This window comes from Bufo gargarizans, chromosome 5, assembly GCF_014858855.1.
Source record: "Bufo gargarizans isolate SCDJY-AF-19 chromosome 5, ASM1485885v1, whole genome shotgun sequence".
NCBI lineage: Eukaryota > Metazoa > Chordata > Amphibia > Anura > Bufonidae > Bufo > Bufo gargarizans.
In genome coordinates, this window is record NC_058084.1 from 388,908,058 (window position 1) to 388,931,445 (window position 23,388).

The following is a 23,388-nucleotide window of genomic DNA, read 5'->3' on the forward strand; positions in this document are numbered from 1 at the left end:
GCAACTCTAGATTAGCCGCTCTCTAAACATTCTTGAAATACTTTTTTCTTCATTACTATTACTGCTATAATTAGCCCTCTACTACTTTACTAGTCAAACAGCTAGAAGAAAAAGGCGCTATAGGAATTAGCACAGGTCCTGATAGTCACTGTGAAACGCAAGACAAATGTACCCCCACATTTGTTATATTTGCACCTTCGTTACAAGGTAATACAGTGCGACGTAATGCAATAAAAATAGGTAGTTGTAGTATAGGTAATAAGCATAAACTGGCAATAAAGTGCATAGATATTTATTATACTGAAATACGCCTAAATTAGTGTAACCATTGCGCCAGTATCTGCGACTTCTCCCTGCTCACGTCAGGTCTAAAATTGTGGGCATGGTAGGCCCGTCTCATTCGTTAATTTTTACGCCTTTTTTAGGCATAGAAAATGGTCTAAATGTAAGACAGCAAAGGAGCTGGCTTACATTTAGAACTGGCACTGGATAACTTGGGCAGATCCTCCGCCAGCTATAGGGCTTTATTAAGACCAGCGTCTAAAATGCTGGTCTTAATAAATGTGCTCCATAATGTTTGCAGAAGTAGCGATCACACCAGGTCCCAAGTGCCTGAGGGAGCACAAGGCCTCTCTGCTACATAAGAAGAAACATTGTTGATTGGGACACATGGTACCGTTTTTGTGCTGGGGACCAGGATCTTGAAGGTACTGGCAATAGGCGTTTTTTTCATCCAACTATTCCTATACTGCCAAACACGGTACAATTAGGTAAATAGTCTGTTTGAACCCTCTTTTCTTTCCATATCAGAAAAAGGATCCGCTCAGAATGCATCAGTTTGCCTCCGATCAGTCTCCATTCCGCTCTGGAGACTTTTGTCCGCCATGTGGTGTGGACCAAGGCGGACCTGCCCTGACACACAATGTAAGTCAATGGGGACGGATCAGTTTTCTCTGACACAATAGAAAACGTATCCGTCCTCAATTGACTTTCAATGGTGTTCAGGACGGATCAGTCATTGCTATAGAAGACATAATGTGAGATGGGGAAATAGCTCTTCTTGTCTGAACACTGTGTAGAATAAATTTAATGTTCTGGACTAACATTCTGCTGTTTGACCACAAGATGCCACTGTTTCCTAAACACAGCTACAGAGTTTACATATATCTTTATATTCATGAGAGAGGTGGGGATTACACAGAGTCTGGAGAGGAAGAGAGAGCAGCCATTAGAGGGAGGTGAAACTAAGGAACTGTGTGAGCAGAGAATCTGACGGCATCCAGGTGTAAGAGCCTCCCTCAGCGACCAGAGCTGCAGCTAAGTGAATCTGATCGTGTCCAGGACCCGGATTCTGTCCAGAGGAAGGACGATTAATGCTATGAACGCTAATGAGAGCAGAGTAACAAAACAACATACACTGCGGTACCGCATGCTTGTTGGAGAGGCGTTTGTTCTGTTCAGAGTCACCAGCGGATGCAAAGCAGACCCGGGTCGGTAAGATCGTGCGCCAGGACTGTAGTTAGTTAGTTAGGGTTTCTGTTTGTGTCAGGCCACAATTGTTACTACTGTTCATTTCAAGGACTCCATAACTTAGAGCGACATTTCACATTGGAGAGCTGATATAATTCTCACAAACTCAAGCCAGGCTGACGTTTTCTTGCTCAGGCACGTGCTACAGGACCAGTTATGGGAGGGGGAATACTGTAGAACTTGTTAAGATTGTAAGCTGTTGTGCTGCACCGCAGGATAGCCCGTAACACACACCCATACAGTGGTTCTTGTTTTTAGGGTAATAACAGGTAAGGTGTGGCAGTTTAGTTGTGCCCACCAACAGGTAAATTACTTCACTTTTCTCCTTCATCCATTGGAGGGCACGGTGCTGTGCAGCACAAGGGTCTCAGCCTTCGGGCTAGGTGTATGTAAATTGATTGCATGTTCCCAGCATTTGTGGTTGTGTTTATTGCCACATTTAAGTAAAATTCTGTTTTGGCAAAAGCTGGTGTTGGGGTTGCTTTCCTCATTGGTGACTTCACTGTTTCCTGCAGCTCAGCCCTGTTCACTTCGATGAGGCTGAGCTGCACCTAGGCCTGATGAGCTTGACATCTCATGGCCTAGGCAATGTTGCAAGAAGGCCGCTGCACTACTGCCTTCTCAAACAGCTGATCGGTAGGAGTCTTGTGTGTCGGACCCCCACCAATCAGATACTAATGACCTATCCACTGCATAGGTCATCTGGTATAAAATCTCTGAAAACCCCTTTAATGGTATATAAATATATGCACCAAGTAGTAAATGATCTAACTTGTGATATGAAAGGTAGCCCTGCCTCATATATATTTCAGGTAAATATTGGGTGATAATTTTTGGTAGAGATGTAAAAATGTAAATACATCTGTTTATGTAAAACTCATTGGTAAAACAGTATTTTTCTGAACAGCTCAAGAGATTAAATTCACATAAATTTTTTAGCTTAAGAGTGAATTCACATGTTGTAACTTGACTGCAAAGTGAAAGAGGTTGTACGCTCTCCCAGTATACTTGCTATGCTATATGGGCATGTGGCTGTCATAAAGGGGGTGTTCCTTTTGGGACACCCTCTACGGCCCCTCTGTTAGCTGCTCTGGAGGACTCTGCAGCATGGTTACAGCGGGCTGCCAGGGGCTTCAGCTGCTGGACCCTCATTTAGAGAAGAATTTGTCTAGATGGAAGCATGGTCCTAAAAGTGCATAAAGACATAATGGACGCGTATGCCTGTGTCCCAAAATTCCTAATTTCAGGTGACTGCAGTAAATGTAATAGGAGTGGCTGAGTGCAGGACACATGTGGTTTGTGCTATAGGGGCTGCTATTTTGTGAATAGATGTATTTCTGTCTGTAATTAAATGGGTTTTGTCACTTCAGGAAGTAGCATTTATTACGTAGAGGACAATACATTAGTAAGTGGCTTGTATTATTGTCTATATTGCTTCCTTTGCTGGCTGGATTCATTTCTTCCATCACATTATACACTGCTCGTTTCCATGGTCATGACCACCCTGCAATCCAGCAGCGGTGGTTGTGCTTGCACAGTATAGAAAAAAGTACCGGCCTCTCTGTTGGGCGGACCATGGGAGTTCAAATAGGCCAGTGCATTTTTCTATAGTGTACATTGCAGGGTGGTCATAACCATGGTAACGACCAGTGTATAATGTGATGGGAAAATGAACCCAGCCAGCAAAGGAAGCAATATGGACAATCACAATACATTAGTAAGTGCCTTGTATTAACTTTCTCTACATGATAAATGCCATTTGCTGAAGTGACACAACCCCTTTAATTATCCAACCATACAGTGCTTAAGCGCTTTCCCTGCCTCAATAACTGCTTGTGACTCTGTTTGTCCATTAAATGCTTTCTGACTTTTCCTTTATTGGAATCGGGACATCAGTTTTTATATTCAAAATGAAAAAGAATACATGTTACATCTTTAAAATATTAATGGATATTATTAAATAATGCAGGACGAGGCCTCCAGTGCAAGGCACAAAGGCCACTTCTGCTATTTTTGTCCCATGCTGTAACCAGATTGGAAAATACTGACTAACTCATTTTTAAATACAGACCAATAAGGTAGGAAGCTTAAAGGGATATCTCAGTATTTAGCCATACCTCTTTTCCTATGCTGTGTATATGTATTGAAAATTCTGCCCCCATACCTTTCTTCAGTACTCTATAGTCGTAGCCAAAAGTTTTGAAAATTACATAAATATTAGTTTTCACAAAGTTTGCTGCTAAACTGCTTTTAGATCTTTGTTTCAGTTGTTTCTGTGATGTAGTGAAATATAATTACACGCACTTCATACGTTTCAAAGGCTTTTATCAACAATTAAATGACATTTATGCAAAAAGTCAGTATTTGCAGTGTTGGCCCTTCTTTTTCAGGACCTCTGCAATTCGACTGGGCATGCTCTCAATCAACTTCTGGGCCAATTCCTGACTGATAGAAACCCATTCTTTCATAATCACTTCTTGGGAGTTTGTCAGAATTAGTGGGTTTTTGTTTGTCCACCTGCCTCTTGAGGATTGACCACAAGTTCTCAATGGGATAAAGATCTGGGGAGTTTCCAGGCCATGGACCCAAAATGTCAACGTTTTGGTCCCCAAGCCACTTAGTTATCACTTTTGCCTTATTGCACGGTGCTCCATCGTGCTGGAAAATGCATTGTTCTTCACCAAACTGTTGTTGGAAGAAGTTGCTGTTTGAGGGTGTTTTGGTACCATTCTTTATTCATGGCTGTGTTTTTGGGCAAAATTGTGAGTGAGCCCACTCCCTTGGATGAGAAGCAACCCCACACATGAATGGTCTCAGGATGCTTTACTGTTGGCATGACACAGGACTGATGGTAGCGCTCACCTTTTCTTCTCCGGACAAGCCTTTTTTCTGATGCCCCAAACAATCGGAAAGAGGCTTCATCAGAGAATATGACTTTGTCCCAGTCCTCAGCAGTCCATTCACCATATTTTCTGCAGAAGATTAATCTGTCCCTGATGTTTTTTTTGGAGATAAGTGGCTTCTTTGCTGCCCTTCTTGACACCAGGCCATCTTCCAAAAGTCTTCGCCTCACTGTGCGTGCAGATGCGCTCACACCTGCCTGCTGCCATTCCTGAGCAAGCTCTGCACTGGTGGCACTCCGATCCCGCAGCTGAATCCTCTTTAGGAGACAATCAAGGCGCTTGCTGGACTTTCTTGGACGCCCTGAAGCCTTCTTAACAAGAATTGAACCTCTTTCCTTGAAGTTCTTGATGATCCTATAAATTGTTGATTGAGGTGCAATCTTAGTAGCCACAATATCCTTGCCTGTGAAGCTATTTTTATGCAACGCAATGATGGCTGCACGCGTTTCTTTGCAGGTCACCATGGTTAACAATGGAAGAACAATGATTTCAAGCATCACCCTCCTTTTAACAGGTCAAGTGTGCCATTTTAACCCAATCAGCCTGACATAATGATCTCCAGCCTTGTGCTCGTCAACATTCTCACCTGAGTTAACAAGACGATTACTGAAATGATCTCAGCAGGTCCTTTAATGACAGCAATGAAATGCAGTGGAAAGGTTTTTTTGGGGATTAAGTTAATTTTCATGGCAAAGAAGGACTATGCAATTCATCTGATCACTCTTCATAACATTTTGGAGTATATGCAAATTGATATTATAAATTTCCAATATTTATGTAATTCTCAAAACTTTTGGCCACGACTGTACGTTTCTGCCATGTAGAATAGTACAGCCGAGGAGTCAGTCCTGTGCAGAGTATCCATGTGATGACTGTACAGCTCTAACATGTTTTTGCAACCGCAGCATCTAGGGGGTAAGACTAAGTCACTGTAACCCCCTTCAGAGCCCCTACAACTCAATCCAAGGGTGCCAATAGTTGCTACAGCAGCCTGGGGTATTACCGGTGATGTTTCGACAAAAGATACATCTTGACTGTGGTTGGCTTCAGCTGAGCAGATGACCATGCCCATTGCCCTGAGCAGGCAAGTAGGATTCTTTCCATAACGGAGGCAGACACTGCAGGCATCACTGAAAATATATTTATTCCCAGACAACCCCTTTAAGGCCACGCCTTTGGAAGTGACAAGTTTCACATGACCAAAGCTCACTGTGTAGCAATGCAGCCTCAAAAAAAAAAAAAAAAAAAAAAAGGAACTGAATGGGTTTGCAGCTCAAAAATGTTCAAAGAAAAGAAACACTACAGATATTTTTAATTACTTTACTATGTAAAAAAATTATTTTTTTTTTAAAGTAATTGATATCACCATAACCAAACAACCTGTACTATAGGGTCCATTCAGACGTCTGTGGTGTTTTGCGGTCTGCAATTTGCGGACTTCAAAATACTGACGCACATCGCCGGCACTTAATAGATCATTCCTATTCTTGTCCGCACTTAATAGATCATTCCTATTCATTTATTGCTATCTGCAACGTTTCGGGCCCATTCGGTGCCCTTTGTCAAGCTGGATGGCCGGTCTGTGTGTTTCCACGGCGTGCGGTGACCGCACGCCGTGGAAACACACAGACCGGCCATCCAGCTTGACAAAGGGCACCGAATGGGCCCGAAACGTTGCAGATAGCAATAAATGTCATAAAATAATTTGAGAATGTACCACTGGTAAATAAAGGTTGAATTACAAGCTACATCGGTGTGCTGTTTCTGAAAAACTTATTTAAAGCTATAATTTCACTCCGCGGGTGGAAGGAGGTAACAGGAGATGAGCACCCACAAAAGCCGTTCAATTTAGACATGTGCTGAGGTGTCACTACAACTAAAAGTACTGTAAACATAATATCCCCAAACATAATGTTGCTAAGCTGATACTGTGCCAGGGTGCCCCTTCCCCACCCCCACCCACAGTAATAATGCTCCCCAAAGTCCCACCAATAGTAATAATTCTCTGCCAGAGTGCATAGTGTTAACAGTGCCCCAATAGAAATAGTGTCCCCATTGTGCATATACTAGTAATCATGTTCCCCATAGCCCCCCTGTACTAATACTTCACCTTATAATGTGTGCCAGTATAAAAATGTCCCTTAATATGTGCCAGTACAAAAATACCCCCTTACGTGTGGCAGTACAAAAATACTCCCATTGTGTGTACCAGTACAAAAAAAACCTTTATAATATGCACCAGTACAAAAAATACCCACTTATATACCCCCTTACCTTTCAGATCAGACCCCCATCTCACACTACTTAGATCAGACCCCCATATCATACCTTAAATCAGACCCCTATATCGTACCTCAGATTAGTCCCCCATATCAGACCTCAAATCAGACCCCCATATCAGACTTCAAATTAGGTCCCATATCAGATCTCAATATCAGATCAGACCCCCATATCAGACCTCAAATCAGAAACATGTATCAAACTTTAAATCAGAACCCCATATCAGATCCTCAAATCAGACTCCCATATCAGATCCTCAAATCAGACCCCATATCATATCCTCAGACCCCCGTATCAGATCCTCACCTCAGATCAGACCCCCACATCAAACCTCAGATTAGACTCCCTTTATACCTCCATGTAAGACCCCCATATCTTACCTCAGATCAGACCTTGATTAGACCTAAATGTCATACCCCCATATCAGACCTCAGATCAGACCCCAATTAGACCTCCATGTCAGACCTCCCCCTATATCAGACCTCAGATCAGACCCCCTGTAGACCTCCATGTCAGACCCCCTTTAGACCTCAGATCAGACCTTAAAATAAATAAATTCACTTACCTCTCCTTCTCCTTTGCCACTATCCACATCCGCTGGTCTCCCCTGCAGTCCCACTCCCTGGTCTTTTCTGGGCCTGTGCTGTACAAAGTGTGTGCACTATGCCCTGATGCTATACACAATCAGGACAGTGCAGCATGGCTTGGAGAAGACCAGGGAGGAGGGGTGAGAGCAGCTCTTCACTCCCCGCACCCCCCATGTCCTGCAGACTAGTGAGCGTTTCAATAATGGAAGCACTCACTAGTATTTGCTTTATAAGACGCACTCCTATCCATACCACCACCATCAATCTCATCCTCTCCCCCTCTCCCTTCCTGGGCTTGCAGCAAACAGAGTAGTACAGAGGGGTTGATAATCCTGACTGCGAGGGCTTACAATCTACAAATTGGGATCAATTGTAAAGATGTGAACAGAAACTGTTTTTCGTCTGAAATTTTACTATAAAATAAATAATAGTTGCAACAATCTTACCACTTTCTTGAGATTTTTCAAATTCTATCACAACCCAAGGAATACAAATGTCATTTTTACACTTCTGACAGACTGTCAAGCAAAATGTTTTGGAAATTAGGTCATTCAAAATCACTGTATTGCTTCTACAGGAAACATAAACTGACAAGGACATGTATGTCACTGCAATGCAAAACCCAGTCTTGCTTTCTCATTAAAGGAATACTTTTGGAGGAACATAAAATAAATTAATGTCAATACGAATGACTATAGATAACCTTCCACCAGTTTGGTGATGGTTTTTAGTGTAGTAAAAAAGATCATTAAATGTTGATGTTGTTCTCGGTAGATGGTTGAATTTGTTTTCTTTGAGTAATTCTAAAGACAAAGTTTTGTTGCTTGTTTGCCTGCTTTGCTGCAGTGCTTTGTACGCTCTAAATAAAAGGGAAGACCTCCAGGAAGAACAGACAAATGTACCGCTCAGCTGGAAGTCTGTAATCTGTAGTTTAATTCATCATTTGGGGACACCATGTGACTTCTGGGAAGGAGTATCCAGGAACTGCAGGGGCATGGTCTTGGTGTCTGCGCAGTCTCTCCTACCACAATAACAAAAGCTTGTAGCTCCTTCAGAGTTTACTTTGTTCACTTGGTCTTCCTCAAAATTGTCCCTCTTGCTTGAAAAATCAGCCATTGAAGTTGGCCTTCTCTCTTCAGATTTATAAACGCTCCATTTTCTTTTCTGCTATCATTCACCGACTTTGTCATAGAGTACACGGTGTTGGTTTTCTACAGATGTTTAGGCTACAATCATTCGAAACACCTTGACTACACATCTCCCTTTGACTAATATCTGAATGCTAAGCTGTTTGGCTTGACAAGAATGCAATATAGTTGTAGATTCAATTACTTTCAGTTAAATAATTCTAATGAATGAAGAGATTTGTTTTCACAAAAAAAATAATCATCCACAGGGGATAAATACTTGTTACCTGTTATTGGGGAAAATTTATCATACTCCGTTTCTACACCATCCTCTACATTTTATAAAAATAGGGTATGGTGGGACAGAGTGTGGGCAGGTCTCCCAGCCCTGGCACATTTATCATCATTTACACCAGTTTTCTGGCCTAAAGGATGAGTGAAATCTACACCTGCTATGAGTTAGCTACATTTAACTTTAGGTGCACGGACTGCCAGAGGATGTGCCTAATTTATGATGAGGTGTGTGCATCTTCTGACGGCGCAGGGGATATCAAATACTAGCAAATAGCTGGTCTTTGATAAATTCCCCCCAATGTGTACCTGATTGTTTTCCAAAGACTGAAAATGACATATTTTTGAAAGGCACTTTTCATATTAGCAAAACCCTATAAGGGACTGATCCACTCTCACAGTGGTTAAAATCTCATAGAATGCCTCATAAATCTATTTTGGCCAGATGGTATAGGTACCCAGTGCGTCTTCTTCAGCCATATTTCTGGTTTCTGAGGAATGCTGGAGGTATGGTGCAGGTAGAGGGACTATTCTGCACATGTGGTGGGACTTCCGGTTCTCAGGCCTTTCTGGAATGGAGTCTCCAATGTTTACAAAAAAGTCAGTGGGTGACATGTAGGGGTTAGTCCTTGTGTCACTTTACTTTCTATTCTGTTCTCAGGATAGGTAATCAATATCTAATCAGTGGGAGTCACATTCACTAGTCACATGACCTATTTGCAGCTCAGTCCCATTCAAGTGCATGGGCCTGGGCTGCAGTACCAAGCACAGCTGCTATAAAATGTATATCACAGAGAAGGTCACAACACTCACCGAAGCACCACAGCTTTATGCCTGTTATTTCAACTCAGCTCCATTAATGTAAATGGGATAATACAATAAAAAAAAAAAAACATGATGAAGGTGCTAGTTCAGTGTTGAAACTCGTAATTACCAATGTTCTGCCCAGCAGGGTTAGAAAATTATTCTAGTTCATTCTGCCAGAGCCTTGACAATTCTGAAGTGCTTAATGTGGTTATAGCACCATCTAGCGGTGTTAAGTTGTTTTACACTTTGTTTTTCCTGTTACAAAGACTACTGCATTGTGGGTGGTGCACTACAATGCGGGAGTGCAAAGCATCCTGGGAAAGAGAAGCCTTCAGTCTCCAAAACACATTAGCAGAGCTGTTCTTTTGCATATCTCTGTAATGACCGACGTCACGCACAGGGAGGAAAACAGGGAAAGCCCTGCCCAAGGGAGAGGGAAAGGTGGTGACCCCTAACTCACCTTGCAGCTGGCACCTGACTGCCCTGACGTCCCTAGACGGGTTCCTCACCCGTGCGGCGATCACGTGCCTAAACCCTGGCTTTCCCTGAAATGAGCCCTAGATAGTGAACGGGCTGGTGGGATCGCTAGTCCGCACCACTGCACTAAGAGGGAAACACCAGGGAGAGGACAGACAAATACAGACAAACACATACACCCAGGTGGGCGACCACAGCAGACCACAAAGGTCCAACAGGGATCCGGAGGGTAGCGTTCTGAATCAACAATCAGAGAACGCAGCAACACAGCTCCAGTGGGTCAGAATAGATGTCCAGGCAGGAAGCTCTATCTCTGGCAACCAGAGAAGTGTGAGAGAGGAATATAAGGAGGTTTGGGAGTGCTGGACAAGGAACAGCTGAGGAGAAGGAGCTACGGATCCCTGAGTGAGCCAAAAGGGTTTGAAAAGCAAACCCAGAAAGCTACCATAAGGAAAACAGCCCTATCTTAAATAGAGCGTGCATCCAACAGCTGCGACTTCCTGACCCCGGGTATAACGGAGTCAGGCGTGGTTCTCGATACCCTCGTGACAATCTCCTTCTCAAACTCCACCATCCTTGTAAAAGTATATCTGGTGAGAGATCTACCTTTGTTTCACGGACATATGTTATGTAGAGCTGTTCAGTTAGTTGTAATTGTTACTCAGGGAGTTGTTATTACTGATAGCTAGCTATGCATTCCTATGTACAGGCAGCCATTTTACCATGTGCTTCAGTGTTAATGTAATGTTATAGTACATGCTATCTATACTTTATACTTATTGTCGGGATTCGAACCCGTGATCAGCCACATCCCAGGCAGTAGCCCTGCTTACTAGGCTACCATCCTCTCTGGACATTCCTCCCTGAAACCTATTAGTTAACCTCAGTCTTGCCAAGCCTTGCTCATCACCCTTGATTCCCCACACCTGGTACTTCCCTATATAAGTCCAGCCCCTTGCACTCTAGCTTGCTGATTATTGAGCTCCTGAGCCTTGATCAAGCTTCTCCTCATCTGTTGCTCTTGCTACTGCTGGAAGTCCACTGCTGACCAGGAATTGCCTACCGACTACTCTTCTGCCTTATCCCTACCTACTGAACTGCTACCCCCTCAATACAGCGAGTTCCAGGATGTCTGCGACAAGAAAAACGCAGACAAGCTGCCACCACACCGACCCTACGACTGCCCTATAGAACTGTTGCCCGGGGCCGAAATACCCTTTGGCAGTATCTACTCCCTCTCAGAGCCTGAACTCAAGGCTCTGAAAGAGTACCTGGACGAGGACCTGAGGAAGGGGTTCATCCGGCCCTCCACCTCTCCCGCGGGAGCCCCCTTTTTCTTCGTAGAGAAAAAAGACTCCTCCCTGCGTCCCTGCATAGACTACAGAAAGCTTAATGACATAACCGTAAAAAACCGGTACCCGCTCCCACTGATTTCCGAACTCCTTGAGAGACTCCGGGAAGCGAAGATCTTCACCAAACTCGACCTTCGAGGGGCCTACAACCTCGTCCGAATCCGCCCTGGTCATTTTGAGTACCTGGTCATGCCTTTCGGACTCTGCAATGCTCCCGCCACCTTCCAGCACTTCATTAACGACGTCCTCAGGGACATGCTGGATCTGTTTGTAGTCGTTTACCTGGACGACATCTTGATCTTCTCTGAAGACCTCGAGCAGCACCGCGAACACGTCCGCAGGGTACTGCAGAGGCTCAGACAGAACTCTCTCTATATCAAGCTAGAGAAATGCGAGTTTGAGCGAACCACCACTCAGTTCCTCGGATACATCATCTCCCCAGAGGGCCTAAGTATGGACCCGGGGAAGGTCCAAGCTGTGATGAACTGGCCCATTCCGAAAAACGAGAAGGAGATACAAAGATTCATTGGCTTCGCCAATTTCTATCGGAAGTTTATCCGGAACTTCTCCAAGGTCATAGCACCAATCACCCAACTCACCAAGAAGGCAGTCCCCTTCTCCTGGACACCCGAGGCCCAGGAGGCCTTCACCAAGTTGAAACTCCTCTTCACTTCTGCCCCAATCCTAATCCACCCGAACCCCGAGCTCCCATTTACAGTCGAAGTGGATGCATCAGACTCTGCGGTGGGGGCAGTCTTGTCACAACGGACAGGGGAGAGGATGCTATTACACCCGTGCGCATATTTCTCCCGCCAGATGTCCCCCTCTGAGAAGAACTATGACATCGGGAACAAAGAACTACTGGCGATCAAGGATGCCTTCTCCGAGTGGAGACACCTGCTGGAGGGAGCCACCAACCCCATAATCGTACTAACTGACCACAAGAACCTCGAGTTCATCCGCAGCTCTAAGAGACTCTCAGCCAGACAGGCCAGATGGAGCCTATTCTTTTCCCGCTTCAACTATCTCATCACCTATCGCCCTGGATCAAAGAACGGCAAGGCTGACGCCCTCTCCAGAATGTTTTCCGAGCCCTCACAGAGTAACAAGGGCCAAAATAACATCTTGCCCGAGAGAAGGGTCGTAGGGGCCACCTACTCTAAAGAACTCCTGGGCACAATCAAAGAAGGATATGAAAATGACCCCTTCCTCTCCCACCCCACAGGCAATGTCAGCCTTACGTTTAAGAACGGTCATTGGTTTCATCAGGACCTACAACTATATGTACCAGAAATCGCACGGCTCGAAGTGCTCAAACTCAACCATGACTCCAAGGTGGCCGGCCATTTTGGCACAAGAAAGACCCAGGAGCTTCTCTCCCGCTCCTTCTGGTGGCCAACATACAGGGAGGACATCAAGAGGTACATCTCCTCGTGCACGGTCCGTGCCCGCAATAAGACTCCTCGTTCCTCTCCCGTGGGTCTGTTACAACCTCTCCCGATTCCCTCCCGCCCCTGGGGCTCGATCTCCATGGACATTGTGGTAGACCTTCCTCCTTCAAAAGGGATGAACACCATCCTGGTCGTGGTCGACCGTCTCACCAAGATGGCCCATTTCATCCCCTACAAAGGCCTACCCACAGCCAAACAGACGGCCGATCTTATTCTCAAAGAGGTCTTCAGGCTGCATGGGATCCCGGACGACGTGGTCTCCGACCGAGGTGTACAATTTGCCTCAAAGTTCTGGAAGAACTTCTGACTGGCGCTCGGGGTTAAAGTGAACCTGTCCTCTGCTTTCCACCCTCAGTCAAACGGGCAGACGGAGAGAACTAATCAGACCCTAGAGCAATACCTACGCTGTTTCAGCTCCCACCTGCAGGATGACTGGCTTGATCATCTCCCCACGGCCGAGTTCGCCTACAACAATGCTGAGCACAGCTCAACCAAGCACAGCCCCTTCTTTGCTAACACAGGCTCACACCCGGTGTTCATTCCCCACCTACCCGTTGCCTCCACCCTCCCAGCAGTGGCCGAACGCCTAACAACCCTACAGGAGGCACAAGAGAACATTATAGACAACCTCCAGCTTGCCCAGAGGCGCTTTAAACAGGGAGCAGACAGACGTCGCAAACCCACCCCGGGCTTCCATGTGGGAGACAAGGTATGGCTGTCCACCAGGAACCTCAGATTGAAGGTCCCCTCCAAAAAATTTGCCCAAAGATACATGGGTCCGTTCCGGATCACCGCACAAATCAACGAGGTCACGTTCCGGCTCGACCTTCCGGACTCCATTAGGGTGCACCCTGTCTTCCATTGCTCTCTCCTCAAGCCATACGTGGAGAACACCTTCACAGGCCGCCACTCGCCCCCACCACCACCTGTGAGGGTACAGGGTGAAGAAGAATACGTTGTCGCAAAGATCCTCGACTCCAGGATCCACCGGGGAAGACTACAATACCTAATTGGGTGGGAGGGTAACTCCTGGGAGCCAGAAGAGAATGTCCACGCCCCCAGACTGGTAAAAGAGTTCCACCAACAGCACCCCGGTAAGCCTGCCACTGCGGTGCCCGGAGGTCACCTTGGAAGGGGGTGAGTACTGTCGGGATTCGAACCCGTGATCAGCCACATCCCAGGCAGTAGCCCTGCTTACTAGGCTACCATCCTCTCTGGACATTCCTCCCTGAAACCTATTAGTTAACCTCAGTCTTGCCAAGCCTTGCTCATCACCCTTGATTCCCCACACCTGGTACTTCCCTATATAAGTCCAGCCCCTTGCACTCTAGCTTGCTGATTATTGAGCTCCTGAGCCTTGATCAAGCTTCTCCTCATCTGTTGCTCTTGCTACTGCTGGAAGTCCACTGCTGACCAGGAATTGCCTACCGACTACTCTTCTGCCTTATCCCTACCTACTGAACTGCTACCACCGTTGCCATCCGGATTGTCTGACCACGCTTACTGCCGCCTGCCCTGACCCACCGCCTGCCTACCGACTACTCTTCTGCCTTATCCCTACCTACTGAACTGCTACCACCGTTGCCATCCGGATTGTCTGACCACGCTTACTACCTGCCTGCGGTCCTTGCCACTGGGCTCCACTCCTACCTCCAGCCAGCGGTCCTCTGACACAGGTGAGCCTGTAGGACTGTTACACTTATACTTGCTATTTGTATTCTTGTAGTTTTACCAATCAAACAATCCTGTTTTGCCAATCAAACAATCCTGTTTTACCAATCAATTAATCAATCGTATATAATTAATCAATCACACTTGTACAATCTCTCACTCACGTGCATCGTGCAGAGAGTACAACCTGTTGACCAATAAACAAGTTAGACTACAATACACAGTCCTCTTATTTGGAAGACAGGAATGGTTTATGCTGAATCTCAGGCTGCACACTGTGTGAACGTGTATGAAGACAGAACAACCAATAAGGGATTCAACCTACTACTTTGGTTCATGCATCTATATCCATCTATCATAAGGCACTTTATCCTGCTTCCTGCACCTGAAAATGTTTATAATTTCTAAAAATTGCTAAAAATGTCCTAATTAATTGAAATTAGGGATAAGCTCTAAAACCAAATGCAACCTCTGGACAGGTATGTCACAGTTTTTGAAAGAAAGCAGCCATATTTTAAAAGATGGATTTTTAAAGATGGAAAACCTGTTAAAGGGAATGACGGTTTACAATGTGAAAACGTGGCAGTGTATACGGCACTGTGCAACTTCTAACATTTGTGTTGAGTCTAAAGATATAGATAGATGCCACATCTGAGTGTCCTGATAAAACGTCTTCTAACCCTTCAGCCTGTCACTTCTGTTTTCTTGACTGCCCTTAATCCTGATGAGGAATAATACATCTTCATTATACCAATAACATATGACAGCCTATTAATAGGCACTGTGTACACTAAAGAACTTGGAAAGGTCTTACATGGTGTTTTGGTATGAGTAGAATATTAATGGTTTAATTGTGTTGCCTGCCATTCTTTGTCATTTGCATAACAAAGACTTTTATTCAAGCAGCTTCTGACTCAGTGCTTGAAAACATAAATCGAATAAAACCAGAGTTCATCTGGGCGAAGCATAAACACGACTTGAGAATTATTATCAGCAGCGTACACAGGCATCTTTAGCTGAGGGGGACGTCACTTTATGAATAGTCCCTAAGATGTACAACTGGTAGTTATTTGTTGGCAATAGAAAATCCCAGATGAAAACATTTGGTCATACAATTGATGAGCTGGACTGGGATATGTTTAGACAAAATTATGAACAATGTATGTTCATTTATGAATAAGGACAGGATGAGCAAAGTAGACAAAAATAAAAGAATTGGAAAATAGACCAACACTGGTAATTCTTTATTACAGTTGGTACTCACATTTGGGCCTACTGGTGAAGACAAACAGGAGGAATAATTCAGTCTTATGACTTCTTTTACCTGTGTATACTAGAAGAAATAGCTTTGTAATCTAACTAGTTTTTCTAGACAAAACATTAAGCTTTAAGGTCCTCTTACATGGGACGACAGAGCAGCAGATTATAGGGAAGGAAGCATTGGATGAGATCAGTGCATTCACATGTTGTGATCTCCAGCTCCTCCACAGTATGGGGAGGAGTGATCACTAATGCCATCGCTCTTCCCCATACTAGCTCATTGTTTGCCGGAAGCAGATCGTGTTTGTACAGCACAGGATTTTGATTGTGCACAAACGATTGGATGACCCAATGAATGAGCATTTTGCTTGTTTAACAGGTAATCGACAGTGCATTTACACCGCCAGATAATCGTTAACGATCATTCCTATGAACACTTGTTAGCGCTTAAAGGGCCCTCAAGTCCTCTTTCACACGTTTGTGTCTGTGATGACATCCGTGACAAGATGGTCAATAGTTAATCTGTGAAGATGTCCGTGTTTGGTTTGTGTATCTTTTTTTTCCCCTTATCCGTATGCCACATACACTGCTAGGCTTAATATTAACTTCCAGAGAATTTCCTACCAACTACTTGCAGAACATGAATGCCACCCATGTTGTTTCAGTGGTTTTCATGGACAGACAGCGTTCAATGGATGAGGTTGGTTTGCATCATGGACCAAAGTAGTGCATGTCTCCATGTTTTTTTTTACTGGCCCATGGTCAGTGGAAAATCAGTGATCTGTAAATAAACTGTGAGAAGGTTATGGTTTGGGAGAACCGATATCTGCCATTGAAATGGCTAAACTGTGTGTGGTAAGCCTTGGGTGTGTCTCTGGGAACCAAAAGGTTTACCCAGACACAGAATAAGCAGGGTTGATAGTCTGTTTTGTCTATGTTTGGAAAATAAGTACTGGGACCTACTTATGCTGGAGTAAGTGAGGTTGGCAGTGGGACATTCACTCCACCCAGGCTTCAGTCCTGGGCTTCCATAGCCCACAGATGCGGGTCACATGGGTCTTAGGGCCTAATTTAAAGCTCAGTGTAGAGCTTAGCAGGGTGTCCATACCTGGAGAGCTGACTGTTGAACTGCAGAAAGTATTGCATGTGCCACCCAATACTTGCCATTCGTACCCATGGGCCGGGTAGCCGGTCCCACATATAGTCGGGGATTGTCTTTTGTATTAGGTACTTGCTCAGCCAAGCAGGGTTTGTTTGTTTGTTTAAGCCTATTTGTTAAGGCTTTGCTTACGTTTAAATATATGTGTGAAATGAAAACACTTAAATTGGACTTTATCCTGCTTCCTGAACAGCTACTAAGTGTCTACCAGAGCGATCCCCCACAAAACTATTAAAATCAATGGGTACATATGCTATCCAAGGAGAACACGAATAGCACATGTCCATGATTCACTGACATGTGAGAGAGGCTTTAGTTTGCATGCATGTATATGGGTTTCCCTTGAATAAATGGAATAACGCATTGAAAGCCTATTTTTTAGATAGAATCACTGAGTACACAAATTTACAAATGACAGTTGCTATTACAAAACAATTATTACTGAGGGCAACTTCTAAAACGTAACCTTTATTCTATATAGATGCAATAAAAATATTTGGAAGCAGGACAGATAATCAAAGGTTCATCAGGGGACTACCTGCATCAGTATGGCAATGGGTTGCAGTATACAAGATAACCATAGAACTAGAAGAGGAGCCTAATATAACATATTAACATTGTTAATATGTTATATACGAGGCTCTGTGCCTCAGCCTTGTCACAGACGCTTGTCTGTCTGGGGAGCTCCAGTCTCTTTATGGTTTGATGTATCGGTTTTCTATGGTTATCTTGTATACTGCAACCCATTGCCATACTGATGCTGGTAGTCCCCTGAAAAATCTTTGATTATCTATTAGGGGAAACACGTGGGGACAGTTTTTAGCTGTGTTGGAAAAGTGATAGAGCTATTTGGGATTTTGTTTGCTGTGTCAAGAAAGCAATAGGGCTGTATAAGGACAGGTCAGGTCTAGGAACGTGGACGGAGTGCACCTACCATCAAGGTGCATCTCTGGGCTGAGCAGTTTCCATAAGGGCAAGAATAGAGATAGCTAGATCCCTTTATCTTTTGTCTTTATTTTTACAAGATTGTCCCTATTCTGGCTACTGTACACTATATTGGAAGTTTCTTGGTCATCCTATGAGAGGTTAGCCCAGGAACCTGGACAGAGTGCACTTATCATTGAAGTGCATCTCCGGGCCTAGTAGTCATTTATGGGCAAGAACAGGGATGGTTATATTCTATATGCTCTGTCCTTGTTTGCATAAATTTGTCCGTATTTCCCTGACCGTCCATTGTTTTGACAGCTTTTTTTCGTACTACAATTATCAGGATCCTGTTTGGACCAAATATTTTTATCGCATCTATATAGAATAAAGGTTACGTTTTAGAAGTTGCCCTCAGTGATAATTATTCTTTAGATAGGCCATCAATGTTGGGTAGGTAGAGGTGCAGACCCTGGGAACCCCTGCTTGAAAACAAGAGCCCAGACTCCATCATTGCTTATGCAGTCACAACATTTTCTATGTGAGCCATTATGTTACCTCTTTGAAAATGTCTTCTAGGGAAGAATTATGCGTAATTCAGCATGTCATGAAGCATGTCACTATTTTTTGTCTCAGGGATTTCAAACCTCTAAGGTCCAAAGGAGGTAGAAAAAGTTTATACCAAGAAAATAAATGTTAGCAATTAGTGATACACAGCAAGTCAAAAGATATAAATGTAAATTTCCACAATAAAATCAACAGATGTAAGTGGCCTAAAATACCAAAAGAATGGACACTCACCCATTTTCTCACCTGCTTCTTCCTGTGCTGAGTTCCAGCCCTCTGTGCAGACAGGTCCCTCTGTAGCCAATCACTAGCGTCAGCAGTACACAGGATATCTCTGCTGAGGCCAGAGATTGGTTGCAGCAGTGACCTATGTGCATAGTATATCGCCGTTGAAGCCAGGAAAACAAAGAGCGGCAGCAGGGACCATCCTTAGAAAGTGCTGTATTTGTTTTTGTATAAGTCAGACTGAAGGGAATATGCAAGATAATGCACCTCAATGTTAGGGTACATACGCTCCTCTTGCCTCGAAAAGAATAAGAAAATTCCACCTGATTGAGAATTGAAGAAATGCCAGCCATGAAGAACCCCACCTCAACATAACCAAAAACTTGTTTGAGTATTCAATTATGTACTGCTTAGTCTGTATAAGTATGATATTTCTGTAAGCTGGTCTGTACAGAAGGGAATTTATCATCTTCCTCCTACACCACTTTTCTGTTGTAAAAAAAAAGTTGCAAACCCATGTTTGTGACTTTTTAAAAGGTAACTGTCATGTTTTCATCAAAAAATCTATTTTATCATATGCTACTGCTGCAGCAACATTATGCATAAAGCAATCTTTAGTTTTTTTCACATACTACTGTTTTCCTTGAGTCTTTCCTTAGTTACGGCTGTTTAAACATATAATATGAGGACCTTCTCAAGATGGCCTCTCTGCTAGTTCTCTGAGGCCAGAACTGCTTTCCCTCACTTCACATACACACTTGCTGTAGCCAGCAGCTCCCTGCCAGCCAATCAGATTGGATTACTGAGAGACACGCCTCCTCACTCGAAAGCCTAATGCAGGCATGCAGTGTGAAGGACCGCCCCTCTGTCTATCTGTCTTCTTAGCCAGAGACAGACAAGCCACAGCAACTGTCTTTTAAGGGAGCAGTGGAGAAGGGACGGGGACATTAATACAAAGCTGTGATTACAAGGTAATTACAGATCTTTTGACAATCGTTGACAGACTAACTCAGGTATACATGCCTAGCTCTAATAAACTAGCAAATAAAAAAAAATATGACAGTTACCCTTTAAATGCCACTGAGACAAAATGTTGTCAAAAGTGGTGTTTCTACTCTGCCCTCACCACTTTCTGAAAAAGGGCGCTGTGAGGGCGGGGAGGGGCGAGCCAAGCACATTTGTCTTCATTAACTCCAGTTTTCTGGCGTAAATGAAGACAGAAATCTATGGCGGCTCCGAACTGTAAGTTTCTGCTTAGGCACATGGACTAAATAAATTGGCCTATTCAACCAAAAGTGACTAATAGCATTTCTATTATAGAAAATTAGAAATTTGATACTATATATGATAGCATAATGATTATACTATATATCTCCAGTCAGTTACAAAATATACAGTATAGATGGCAACAACTGCAGTTTTTGTACTTTCAAAGATAAACTTTTTTGAACTGCAACACACAACTTTAAAGTGAAGGTTTAGTTTTATGCAGAAAGTATTGCATTGGAATTTTGCTTAGAGGATAAGAATCTTGATTTATTTCATGTTCTTCTGGCTTCTGTATTTTCAAAGCAACTCCTTAAGACCTGAATATAGTGAAGACTATTTGTAGTCAGAATCCATTTGTTAACCACATAATTCTGTACAACAGTAGCAAATATACCCAGAAGTAAAACAGAACCAAGGAGGCAAAATTGTTTATTTCAAAGCAATATTTTCATATTTTATGGCCCCGGCTTGTCTTACTATAAATTTGAAAATATAAATGTAAAATTTCCACATCTGAAATTTTATATAAGTGCAGTAGTTGAATAATTATGTAAATAGTCTGTTTTAGTTAGCATGCACATTTGTTGACCAAATTCAACATGCCCAATCCACCTTTCCCCTTCCAACTGCTGTTAGGGGAGAGTTGGCAGATCCCCATCATCTGGTCCTGAAATTGTCAAGTTTGGAAAACCTTGTCTACAGTCCACACAAAGATTGATTTACTATGTTACCGTAAGAAAAGAGGTCCAGGTTCAAATTCAGAATAGGTCAATCTCCGATGTATAGAAATAATATTGTAATGGGATGTAGAAGATGAAAGACTGCATGGTTTACATAAAGTGAATGGACCATATTCACCCAGAAATAGATTTATGTTTTTGGGTCTCACCAACACTTTGTTCTAATAGAATTTTTACCCCCTATAAACTCAGTTTATTTATTTTTTTACAATAAAGTGGTAAGATACAGTATTGAGACGGGGTGATATATGCTCTTCAATAGATGGTTGATATTTTTTTTTTAGCAACCCTAACAGACATTTTTAATATGAATCAGAGCCACGTATTTGTAGAGTGCTACTGTAAGAAAATAGTACATTTACAAAGCAGCGTATTTCTTATTTATCCCATCAGCAGTCAGCAACACAGTGAGTTTGGGGTATTCAGGTTTTTATATTTGTGATATAGTAATAGAAGGCAGGCAATGTTTCCATTAAAAAAATAAACTTTACAAATCATCGTATTTGGCTTAATGGCTTGTATTCAGACACAGCCAATCATTCAGAACTAAAGATGTGATGCAGTGATGACTCAGTGGACATGTCATAGGAACTATACACGGTGTCATCCCAACCAGGAAATGCATGTGTTCTCTGGGATTAGATATAGGAAGGATAGTGAAATAGAAATCCTAAATTAGCTAGTTTAGTGTCAGTACGTGTGTTTCATACAGAGAAAACAATAGGTAGAATAACTGATTGATAGAGAGAGAGAAAGGAGTCAGTGTGCCATTGTGTTATTAGGCTTGCTCAAGGCTGGCAGTCATTTTTGTCAGTGCTGAGCAATCCAATTTCGTATTTCTGTGAATAACACCAATCGTCATCACCTCATTCACAATTCCAAATGTTAATTTAGTGTTGCCTGACATTTTGTTCTACATCACAGATATATTGCAATTATAGTGCGCTCTGTCTGGAAGTGACCATTTTATTGATTTTCCAAAGTTAAATAAATAAATTCTGTTCATCAGAGTATGCCCCAGCCTGAAGTGCTGTTCTCTATCACCATTATAAAGGAATTATAGTAAGCTTTGTAAAGTGACCAGGTAATTAAATACATTCAGTTCATCAGTGTGTCCCAGCCTAACTAATTGCTCTGTGTCACAGTTATATCACAACTGTGAAGGACTCTATCAAATGACCGTCTTTTTAATATGTCAAAGTTAGACTAGTTTCACACTAACGTTAGATATAGTGACGGGCTTTAAGGAATATTACTTTAACTTGCAGTATACAGTTGAAAGTTCTAATACCAAGATATTACATGCAGATTTCAGGTTTAAAGGGGGATTCCATTATTTAAAGTTATCCCCTATACACAAGATAGGGGATAACTATTAGCTTGGTGGGGGTAAAAAATTAAATGGACTCACAGTATTGAGTTCTGTTATATGGTCCAGTTAATGTCCAACTTAAACATTTTCAAAGACCTTTTTCCATAACAGTCAGTATTAAACATATAAAACAGACCAATGAAATAGATATAAATATTCTGGTCGCCATTACCAAAATAATTAAAGGGGTTCTCCGAGTCTTTAAGACTGATAACTAGAGTTGAGCGGACACCTGGATGTTCAGGTTCGATGGGTTCGGCCGAACTTCAGTAAAAAATTCTAGTTCGGGACCCGATCTTGACCCAGAGCTAGAGCCCGATTGTCAAGTCAATGGGGACCCGAACTTTTGGGCACTAAAATGGCTGTAAAAAAGTCATGGAAAGGGCTAGAGGGCTGCAAATGGCATCAACATGTGGTTAAGAGCATGGCAAGTGCTCTACAAACATATGTGGATATGGAAATGACTTTAAATAACATAAAATACGTAAAAAAAATAAAATATTGATCTAGGAGGACGAGGTCCATATGGAGTAGGAGCTTGAGGAGGTGGTGGATGTGGTGGTGTAGGTGGAGGAGGAGGTAGCCTACACTGTTTTTTGGTTAGAAATTTATTTTGACTTTTTTAAATTAGGGTACACCCCAAAACATTGGGAAATATAACCTGTGATAACCCCCTCCAGTCATGCTAAACACAGGTTCAGACATTACACTGGCTGTAGGGCAGGCCAGCACCTCCAAGCGGTAAAGGGCAAGCTCAGGCCATGTGCCCAATTTGGAGACCCAGAAGTTGCAGGGGCTGACCCCTGTCAGTCAGTTCGTGTAGGCGTGTGCAAACTTACTGCCCCACCATGTTGCATGTCCCCGTGATGTTCACGATACAATTTAATATCTGCTCTATCAACTTTCGATGTTCTTTTCTGCGCCTACCATGGTGATCACGGGTGGCGGGGAATCAGGGTTCCACGCCGGAGAGGGAGCATGAGAAAGAGAGACCACATCCAAGGGAGGATTCATTTTTTAAAATTTTAAATTATAGAGTTGAATTATGGGACAAATTATTAAAGCATAAAAGTGTGACAACTTTTTAAAGTTTAAGCATTGAATGAAAGGATGTGGCGTGCATTAATTACTGAAGAATTTATTAAATTTTATTCCCTGTCAACTATACAGAGCAGGGGTTTCTATCCAGCAAAATTTGAAAAATGTCACCTGACAATGTAATTGACGATTGTTTTAAATTTATGTTCCTGTCACCTATGTAGAGGTGCCCCAGTGACATCCACCATCCATTTGGATATCTTCTCTATCAACTTTCGATGTTCTCTTCTGAGCATACCATGTTGATCACGGTTATCTGAGAATCTGGGTTCCACGCCGGAGAGGGAGCGTGAGAAAA